The sequence below is a fragment of the Aedes albopictus genome, chromosome 1 (assembly GCF_035046485.1).
Source record: "Aedes albopictus strain Foshan chromosome 1, AalbF5, whole genome shotgun sequence".
NCBI lineage: Eukaryota > Metazoa > Arthropoda > Insecta > Diptera > Culicidae > Aedes > Aedes albopictus.
This window is the reverse complement of record NC_085136.1, coordinates 233,125,715-233,136,418: the sequence shown is the minus strand read 5'-3', so window position 1 is coordinate 233,136,418 and position 10,704 is coordinate 233,125,715.

The window sequence follows — 10,704 nt, the reverse complement described above, 5'->3', positions numbered from 1 at the left end:
AATAAAAATGACAAATCAAATCACTTTTCTATGTTCAAGCTTTTGGCTGATACATATCCCAAACTTTTAATCGATTACATCAATAGTAGATTTACTAAATAACTTTTTCTATGTTATCTTCAAAAAAAAAGTTGAACGCGAAAAGAAAATAGGTTATATTACCGGTCTTTCTTATCTCAAAATTTGGTCAACCCAATTTTCAGCGACACTGCTTACTTAATTTACCGGTCAGACTAAAGCCTGAGTGTCCTCTGCTGTACGTTGGCGTCGTCTCCAGTCTACTCGGTCCATGGCTGTGTGTCTCTAGTTCCGTACTCTGCGAAGGGTCACGTCTTCATGCACCGGTCGAATGACTCTCGAGAACCATTTTAGTCGGGTTACTATCCGACATTCTGATGACGTGACCCGCCCACCATAGCCTCCCGATTTTCGCGGTGTGGATGATTCTCTCAGCAGCTGATTCAGCTCGTGATTGATTCGCCTTCTCCAAGTCCCGTCTTTCATCTGCAATCCGCCGTAGATGGTTAGGTACACCTTCCGTTCGAAAATAAGGGCGCGTTGCTCCTCTGCACGTAGAGTGCATGATTCGTGCCCATGGAAGACAACCGGTCTAATCAGCGTATTGTTGATAGTTAACTTCGTATGATAGCTAACTTTGTTCGATCGTCGAGTTCTGCGAAGTCCAAAGTAAGCTCGATTTCCTGCCACAATGCTTCTCTGAACTTCTCTGCTGGTGTCGTTGTCGGCGGTAACCAATGAGCCCAACTACAAAAATTCTAACGCCTCGATTTCTTCACTGTGGATAGAAATTCGGTCTGGCGGGCGCGGTCATTCTTCCCTGGAGCCATTTGCCATCATGTACTTTGTCTTCGACGCATTAATGACTAATCCGATTCGCCTGGCTTCACTCTTTAGTCGAATGTACACTTTCGCCATCGCCTCAAATCTACGAGCTATCCAGCGACACTGCAGTAAATTGAAATTCATGTTTTAGAAAATGTTAGGTTGAGTGTACATACAAATATTTTGGATAGAGTTTCACCTCTTGAAATTGGGCTTGAATTGACGGAAAAATGGGCCTAAAAATGACATGTTTTTGAGGAGGTGATCCCAAACTTATTATCAAGAATGTAGACTAAATTTTTGAACATCTCAGCCACCTCCATCCCGTCCCTTTGTAGATATTAGTATAAACTGTAGATTTGAGCTGGATATTAAAAAAATATTGACGGAAATACAACAAGTTTTGAACTTTCAGTGTTCCAAACACAACGTGGACCGACGCCATTGGAATTCAACAGATTTTGCAATTCGACTGTACCGTTTCCTGCTCGGGATCACATGTTCCGCTTGGCCAAGAAAAGTCCAATTTCAAACTAGCGTGTGCGACCAGATGAGCTCACAAAAGTTGTTTGCTTTTAATTTTTCGCACCGCTTTCCAGAATGACTCTCTGTGTGAATGTGAATGTAAATGTGAATCGTCGTCCGTCGTTGGTCCGAGCAAAACTTTGTCACATGTCCATTGGATTCGATTTCCCTGCTTCGTCCACGTCCACGTCGGAAGGGACCCGGAAAAGTCGACTCGGAAGCCGGAAATTAGTTTGCTAATTAATGATATTTTTTCTGCTGCTGCTGCTGCTGCTGCTGCTCGTTGTTGGGGTCGGTTTAGTAGCAGATCTGGGATTTCATTGGGATTTGTGGAACGGAGCCGATGGCGAGGGCACACTCGAAGCGCAGGAAATTGGAAGGATTGCAATGGAAATTGAAAATATTTATGTTAATGGAGGGCAGCGTGTAGCTCGGGGGCTTCGGAATCGAACGTCGGAGTCGGAGTTGAGTTAGAAGGAAGCGAAATTGAATTTGAATTTCAATTGTTTCCAGTTTTAAAAGACCGAGCCCGTTGGAAGGAGCAGCTGCAAATGTGGAACGAAGCGCATAATACCGCAGGAGACTATTTTTGGTTTCTGATGCAAAAGTGGCTCCGATTTATGGCTGTTGCTTTGTTGTTTTATCGGGACCCGTTGTGAAAAATGGTTTGCCACAAGGTTAGTATTGAATACAAATGGGATTTAATTTTCCTCACAGAGACGACGAAATAACTTATTCAATATACGTAGTTCTAGTGTGTTGAATGAAGAAACAGGAGTCCTTCCTGGAGACCTACATACTCCTATACATACTCATAACCGGTAATCTAATAAACGATATTTCCACTCTCTCGATCCAGCAATAAATTCAATGAAATTTGACTGTTCCAGATCACGCTAGAAGTTTTTGTGAGTTTTCTTTTCGACATGTGCTAGGTCATCTGCTCAGGTATGCATAACGCGTTCCTTAACTCTTGGAAGCAAGTATAAACTGAAGAATATAAAGAATTCTTTTAATACCAGGATATGTTTAACACTCTGCTCATTTTCAGAATTTTCTAATCCAAGTTTTGACATTTGAATAATAGATCAAAACAAAATTTGAATTTCCAGCTGGGCGTTTCATATAATTTTAGAACAGTTTCGTTTTTTTTTTTTTTTTTTTACTTATTCGTTTATTTGGAAGGCTCGGGCGCCACATGGGCATAACTGAGCCGAAATCTTTTGTTTTTTTTTTTACAATGGTTATACATTTTACAATTTATTACTGCCTTAAAACTATGTTAGTTTGGGAAGCCGAAGTACTCGCAGCTGTTTCGAGGTTAAGGATTGAAGAAAAAAAAAATGGGAAGGACGGATTTATGGGTTTAAAACTAAATTATTTGCTAACTTATACTAAAACTTTGATGGGACAAATTGTCCATATCTGTAACGGAACCAAAAAGAAAGGACTTTATCGGTAGAAAACGACAAGAAGAGGACAAACGGAAGGGGGTGACGACAGACAGGGGCGAACAACAAAACCATAAGGCGGACAACGAAAACAAGGAACGTACTACATCAAACTCTGACATCAACACGTTTCAAAAACTGGTAAATCAGGTTCATGTATTCCAAATCAAGTCCTGCCAACACTTCTCTAACGGGTTTCTGTTGTTTTCCTCGGACCCGGAGAATTTCATGTAGCTCAGATCTGACCTCACGATACTCATTGCATCCCCACACGACATGTTCGATATCCTGGTAAGCCACGCCACAGACACAGAGATTGCTTTCTGAGAGCCCAACACGGAAGGTATGTGCGTTCAACAAATAGTGGTTGGACATCAACCGACACATTACACGAATGAAATCGCGGCTCAAATCCAACCCTTTGAACCATGGCTTCTTCGACACCTGTGGAATGATGGAGTGCAACCATCTACCCATCTCTCCATCTCTCCATTTGTGTTGCCAGCTGATCAAGGTCTCCTGACGGGCCAATTCAAAAAATTCGTCGAAGGCGATTTGACGCTCATAAATATCGCCTTCGCTAGCGCCCACCTTAGCCAGAGAGTCCGCTTTCTCATTGCCCGGAATTGAGCAATGTGAAGGGACCCAAGCTATGGTGATGATGTATGAGCGTTTGGACAAAGCACTCAAGACTTGGCGTATTCCTTTCAGGAAGTACGCTGAGTGCTTCATCGGTTTCATTGACCGAACAGCCTCCAGAGAGCTTAGACTGTCGGTAAAAATGAAGTAGTGCTCAGGTGGGAGAGTGCGATTGTACTCTAAGGTGTAGTATATAGCCGCTAGCTCAGCAATATATACCGAACATGGCTTTTGAAGCATAAAGGTGGCGCTATGAAATTCGTTGTAGACACCGAATCCAGCCGAATCATCGGTTTTGGAACCATCTGTGAAGAACTGTCTGGCCCCGCTAACATGCCCGAACTTACTTGCAAAAATTTGTGGAATACCTATGGAACGAAAAGATTCCGGTATACCGGTGATCTCATCCTTCATAGAGAGATCAAAATCCACAGAGGAGCTGTCGAAGTTTGAGAAGTTGTCACGATTGGTGTTAACCGGGGATGGGCTTACCTCCAGCGTCATGTACCAGTAGTACACACTCATAAAACGAGTTTGGGGATTCTGTTCGAGCAGCTTTTCGAAGTTTTCTATGACCAACGGATTCACAACCTCGCATCGGATGAGGAGCCGGAACGACAACTCCGCAAAGCGGTCTGTCAGAGGCTGTACACCAGCAAGTACCTCTAAACTCATTGTGTGAGTCGAGTTCATGCAACCTAACGCGATCCGAAGGCAACGGTACTGAACCCGTTGAAGCTTCAGCAAGTGTGTTTTCGCCGCGGATTGAAAACAGAAGCTACCGTATTCTAAAACCGATAGAATGGTTGTTTGGTACAGCCTGATCAGATCTTCCGGGTGTGCTCCCCACCATGTTCCGGTAATAGTTCGCATAAAGTTGATTCGTTTTTGGCATTTCTGTATCAGATATACAATGTGCTTCCCCCAGGTGCATTTGGAGTCGAACCAGACGCCGAGGTATTGTGAAGACATGCTATGAGTGATTGTCTTACCCATCAGAACGAGCGGAAACTTTGCAGGTTTGTGTTTTTTAGAAAAGACAACCATCTCAGTTTTCTCCGGAGAGAACTCGATACCCAGCTTGAGAGCCCAAGTAGACAAATTGTCCAAAGTATCCTGTAGTGGTCCTTGCAGATCGACTGCTATTGATCCCGTTACAGAGACAACACAGTCATCCGCAAGCTGCCTTAACGTGCAGTTTTCCATGAGACAATCATCTATGTCTCTAACATAAAAGTTGTAAAGAAGGGGGCTTAGACATGAACCCTGGGGGAGGCCCATGTAGCTAATTCGTGAAACTGTCAAGTCACCATGAGCGAAACTCATCTGCTTCTCAAACAGCAAATTATACAAAAAGTTGTTAAGAATTGGGGAAAGGCCACAGTCGTGTAGTTTGTCGGAAAGAACATCGACACAAACTGAATCAAAAGCACCCTTAATATCCAAAAACACTGAGCCCATTTGCTGCTTTTGAGCAAAGGCAAGCTGAATTTCTGAAGAAGCAACGCAAGACAGTCGTTCGTACCTTTGCCTCTGCGGAAACCAAACTGTGTGTCTGACAACATGCCATTCGATTCAACCCATTTGTCCAGTCGAAAGAGAATCATCTTCTCCAACAGCTTCCGTAGACAAGACAACATCGCGATTGGACGGTACGAATTATGATCCGACGCGGGTTTCCCGGGTTTTTGAACAGCTATCACCCTCACTTGTCTCCAATCATCCGGAACGATGTTGTTATCCAGGAACTGATTGAACAAGTTCAACAAGCGCCTCTTAGCGACGTCGGGGAGGTTTTTAAGCAAGTTGAACTTGATTCGATCCATTCCTGGAGCGGAATTGTTACATGAAAGAAGAGCAAGTGAGAATTCAATCATTGAAAACGGCCTATCCATGTCGTCCCTATCGTCGGAAACATCACGAATTATTCGCTCCACGGGCACGGAATCTGGACAAACTTTTTTTGCGAACTTGAGGATCCATCGAGGAGAGCTTTCTCGATCCTCGTTGACCGACGACGCGTTACGCATTCTTCTACCGACGTTCCAAAGAGTTCTCATCGAAGTCTCGCGCGACAAACCCTCGACGAACCGACGCCAGTAACCGCTTTTCTTCGCCTTGATCAAGTTCTTGAACTTGCTTTCAAGGGAAGCGAACCGCTTGAAGTTTTCGACCGAACCGCGTTTCCGAAACTCTTTGAACGCCACGGATTTCTCGCGATATATTTCTGTACACTCACTATCCCACCACGGATTGGGGGGTTTCCTGCGAACCGACGGACCTGGCACTGGACGACGTTGTGCCTGACGCGCACTACTGATGATCAGTTCTGATAGAAACTGATACTCTTCCCGCGGTGGAAGGACTTCTACCGATTGTTCACCGTCGATAATTGCTTCTGCGTACTTCTCCCAGTCAATGTGCTTGGTGAGATCGTAGGCGATGTCGATAGATGGAGGTTGATGTGACCCATTAGAAATAGAAACAACAATCGGCAGATGATCACTACCATGAGGATCCTGGATAACCTTCCATGTACACTCCAGCGATAGTGAGCTCGAACAGATTGAGAGGTCTAATCGGCTGTTTCTAGGGCTGCCATCTTGAGCTGGAGGTGCCACTCGTGTAACTTCTCCGGTATTCAAAATTGTCATGTTGAAGTCGTCGCAGAGGTCATATATCAACGTTGAACGGCTGTCATCGTACAGTTCCCCCCAGCCTGTACCATGGGAGTTGAAATCTCCCATGAGCAGCCGAGGCTCGGGCATAATCGAGCAGATGTGGGCGAGATCCCTGCGAAATATTGCAGTTCTCGGTGGAAGATATATGGAGGCAACACTGAGGGTTTTACCTCGGATAGTCACCTCACATGCGACGGCTTCAATGCCTGTCATCGGATGAAAATCGACTCTGTAAAATGAGTGCTGCTTCTTGATCCCTAGAAGCACCCCTCCGTACGAGTCGGATCGATCAAGGCGAATGATATTATAATCGGGAAAAGGTAAGGTTACATCAGGTGTCAGCCATGTTTCGGATAGTGCAAAAACATCGCATTGTAAATTGTAAACTAAAAATTTAAAAACGTCTAATTTCGGTGTAATACTACGACAGTTCCAGTGTAGAACCGAAATCGTATCTTCGACCTCGGTGGTTAAATTAGCCATCGAAAGATACGATTGTCGCAAGGAGGGGCATTTTAGAAGCCAACTGCTTCAAAAGAGGGGTCACGCAAGGAAGAAGTCCTTTTACAATGTTCTTCACGGAGTCTGAAGCATTGAAGAAGCTGAGGATGATGTCTACAATGCCAGAGAGCGTAAACAATGGCGCACCCTGAGGTTGCTCCTGGTGCTCCGAATGCTGTCTTTCCGGTTGAGAATTCGAAAAACGTGGGACATCTGGGATTTTAGATGTTCCCGGGAGTGATGGAAAGTCTCGTTCGTCCTGGATTTTGAATCCCGGAGGGGAACGTTTTGTGGCTTTCTTACCACTCTTCAAATTTGTCATGGTGGGTTGGGGGTCGCCGCTAGGCAGATTCCGAGGTTTTTTGGTGGGTCTCTGGAGCCTCATCCGTTTCCTCGTTTCACCCTTGAAAACAAAGGGAACCCCGTCCCCGACCTCAGAGTCAGAGCCCTGATCATCGAGAGATAAAGACGAGTAGATGTTACGGGATTCAACGGTCGGGGCAGCTTTTTTCAGCATTTCGGCGTAGCTTCGCCGTGATCGCTGCTGCAACGATCGTTTTTGATGTTTTTTCTGCTGTATGTACCTTGGGCAATCAATCAGATCATGTGGACGGTCGCTGCCACAATAAACACACTTGGGCGGCGTTTTACACGCACCGTCCACATGTCTCTCCCCGCATGTTGCACAGCGAGGTTTATTGCTGCAGTACTGGGCGGTGTGGCCCAGCTGCTTGCAATTGATGCAATTCATTAACTTCGGTACATACAGCCTCACAGGTAGCCGAAGTTTGCCAATCACCAGCAGATCTGGTAATGCAGATCCGGAGAAGGTCACAGAAAATTCTTCAGATGGTGTGTGAACCTTCTTCTCGCCCTCCTGGGACACCGAATGCAGTTGCCGGCAATCCAGTATCTGGACAGGAGGAAGAGAAGGGTTATGGAAACGACCACAGCCTTGCATGATCGTTTCGCAGGTCAAAGATGCGTCGGCGACCTTCCCCGAAATCTCTATCGACGCGCTCGGTAGGTAAACGAAGTACTCAAGTGTAAACAACTCGCAGGCCACAATCTCATTAGCGTGCTTTCGGTCGCCTACTGTCACCCGAAGCTTAGCTGTACCGACCATGTCAATGGAGACAACGGAAGAATACCGCTTAGTCAGATCCTTGCTGATTTGAACGGTGTTCAAACGTTTGCCTTTGGGTCGGAAGAAAACAACATATGGCCCGCCAAAGTCGGGAGGGTAGGCCTTGAGGCGGGGGGACGTCGAAACAGATTTACTGTTGGTGTCCATTGCAGAAGCACCAGGGTGAAGGGAGACAAAGGGATTAGCATTTACATCGCCTTGTTGGCTCGAGCAGTCCGATGCCAATAACGAAGCTTCGTTGATGCGGTACGACGTACCCCCGCCATCGTCATCATCGCCCATTGTGGTAGTTGACTACCACCACGGGGCACTCAAAAAACCTTAAACTAACACTATCACGGGGACGAGAAATAATCAAAAAACAAGGGACAAAATTAACGCTACAGGAAAAGTGAGAAAAAACTGCTTATGTACCAAATTAAATCTAATCAAAGAGTCAGTGGAGAGGGGGGAACAACGAGAGGTAACTTTATGTACTTATCTTTGTGTACTCTGTTTAGCCACAGGCTCGACGACGACAGGTCCAAGCGATCGGATGGCCCGCACAGGGAGGAAGCGAGCTGCTGCTGAGCGCCCGACGCTGCGTTGATGTGCGGCGGTTGAACGCTCTCTGCTCTTCTCTCGGTGGGCTGCTGCTGTCGACGACGATGAGCTTGGGTACTCACTGGAAGAAGCCGATCACGACCGCGTGAGCGCCGCGGTGTGCGGGGGGTGCTGCACTGCTGTGCTCGATAATTGGACAATGCGCCACGTGATATAATGAAAACGAAACGTGAACTTTACTCAAACCAAACGAACTTTTGCGGCAAAAATTGTGGCCTAGCCAACCGCACGCGTCCCACTAGGGATTTTCACTTCAACACTTGATCACTCGGAAAACTAGCACTGGAAAAAGCCACCGAACTGGATAGTATCGGGAGACAAACCGGACGAACGAAAAGTTGCGACTGTCTCGCACGAACGCTCGCCAAAGAGTGTGAACAGTTTCGTTCTACATAACATAAAACTGTTCTACACTCAGCTCCATGTTGCATAAAGACTGCCCCAGAAAGTATGGACGCACCTAGTCTTCAGTTGACTTGGCCTGATCGATGGTTCTTGTTTCGGGCTTCGTTTTGGCTGTTTCTGCTAACTATAGGATCTAAAATTCAAATGTTCTTTGCCACGATGAACATTGGAATTCGAAATGGTAACTTTTTTGGTCATACCCCGCTCTGTGTAAGTTAAAAGGTTTTTTTCTTGTGCTCAAATACCTTCATTATTTGTTTTCCCAAATGAGGATTAGCAGGATCTCTATTTTTACCCAAGTTTTGCCTATGCTCAAACGTGTTATCCCCACCATGTTTGCTGATTGCTGCTTGCAAGGTTTTTTCACTTACTCCCACCATATTCTGCTCATTTCCTTAGTGATCTTTCAAGCTCTCTTCATCGTTTGTGCACATTTTTTCGATGATGTTCCGCTGAAAATTCATGTATTTTGAAACAAACTGCTGGAATCGCAAAAACCGCTATACAAATTCTAAGAAAATAGGTTGACCAACAGGATGTAGCTTTCAAAAAGAACTATTCATGAATAGTTTTGAAAAGCCAGTATTTTCTTAGTGCGTCCATACTTTCTGGACCGGTCTTTACAATTTGGAATGCAAAACAGCCTGTTCCAAGTTTTTGACAGTTGCCTTTTGTCGTTGTTTTTCATCGTCATTGCTTCAGTCGTCGGTACTCAGTTCTTCCCGTGAAGCTTATAATGTATGTTCCACAAGTTAATTCCAAGATGCGAAATGAAAATTAATTTTAAAAGAAGTGTGATAATTTCGGCTTAATTGCAACTATTTTGCTGCTATCGGCCCGCTGGTCATTGGTCAACAACACCCTTTTTCGCCACGTGCTGTCAATTTCGTTTGTTTGAAGCCGGAGGAACACATATGTACAATTTCTAATCTAAAAAAAGTGTAGTGTTTCTGCAAACCTTCTGCATTTGTGGAAAGTTCACATAAAAAAAAATCTCAAAAAGTTCCTACGGCAATATATACTCCAGTTGTTACAGAAGTTCCCCCGAGAAACCTCCACGATTTCTTCCTATATAGGAATCTTCTAGGAATATTGTTGGTGGAACTCCTAGAGAAACTATCAAAACAGTTCTTCAAGGATTTTTTGGATGTATTCTCGGAAGAACTCAACGAATAAGTCCAGGAGGTAATCCAGATGAAACTTTCGGAGCGACTTTTGAAGGATACCATGAAAAAAAAAACCGCAGTAATCTGCGAAGAAAATTCTGGAAAATCCTGAAGGAATTTTAACAAGAATTTTCAGAAGAATATTCGGAGAAAACCAGAGGACTTCCTGGATATTTATTTTACTTTTAATTTTCGAGAATGTTAACTTAAACAGGAATGTGTGTTGCATTTCTGGCAAATTTATAAAATAATTCACGGTGGAATACCTAGAGAAATTCCCAGTGGAGCTTCTAGAGAAAATCATAGTGGGGCTCCTAGAGGAATTCCCGATGGAACTCCTGAAGGAATTCACAGTAGAACAACTCAAGATTGTCACATTGTAGTCCAGTGGAACTTCTAAAGGAACTCTCAGGGAAATTTTTGTAAGAAATGCTAGAAGAATAGATGGAACCCGTGGAGGAATTCCAGATGCAACTTCTAGAGAAATTTCCGGTGGAACTTCCTGAGAAATTCCCTGCAAAACTCCTTAGTGAATTTCAAATTGGAATTCCTAGAAAAAGTCCCTGTGGAAATCATAGAGGAACTGTCAGTAGAACTCTTAGAGAAATTTCCAGTGCATCTCGTAGGAAAAATATATCCCAGTAGCACTATTAGAGAAATCATCGTTGGAGTTTCTGGAGGAATTTCCAATGAACTCCTACATAAACACCCAGTTCATCACCTGCAGGAATTCCCGCTGAAAC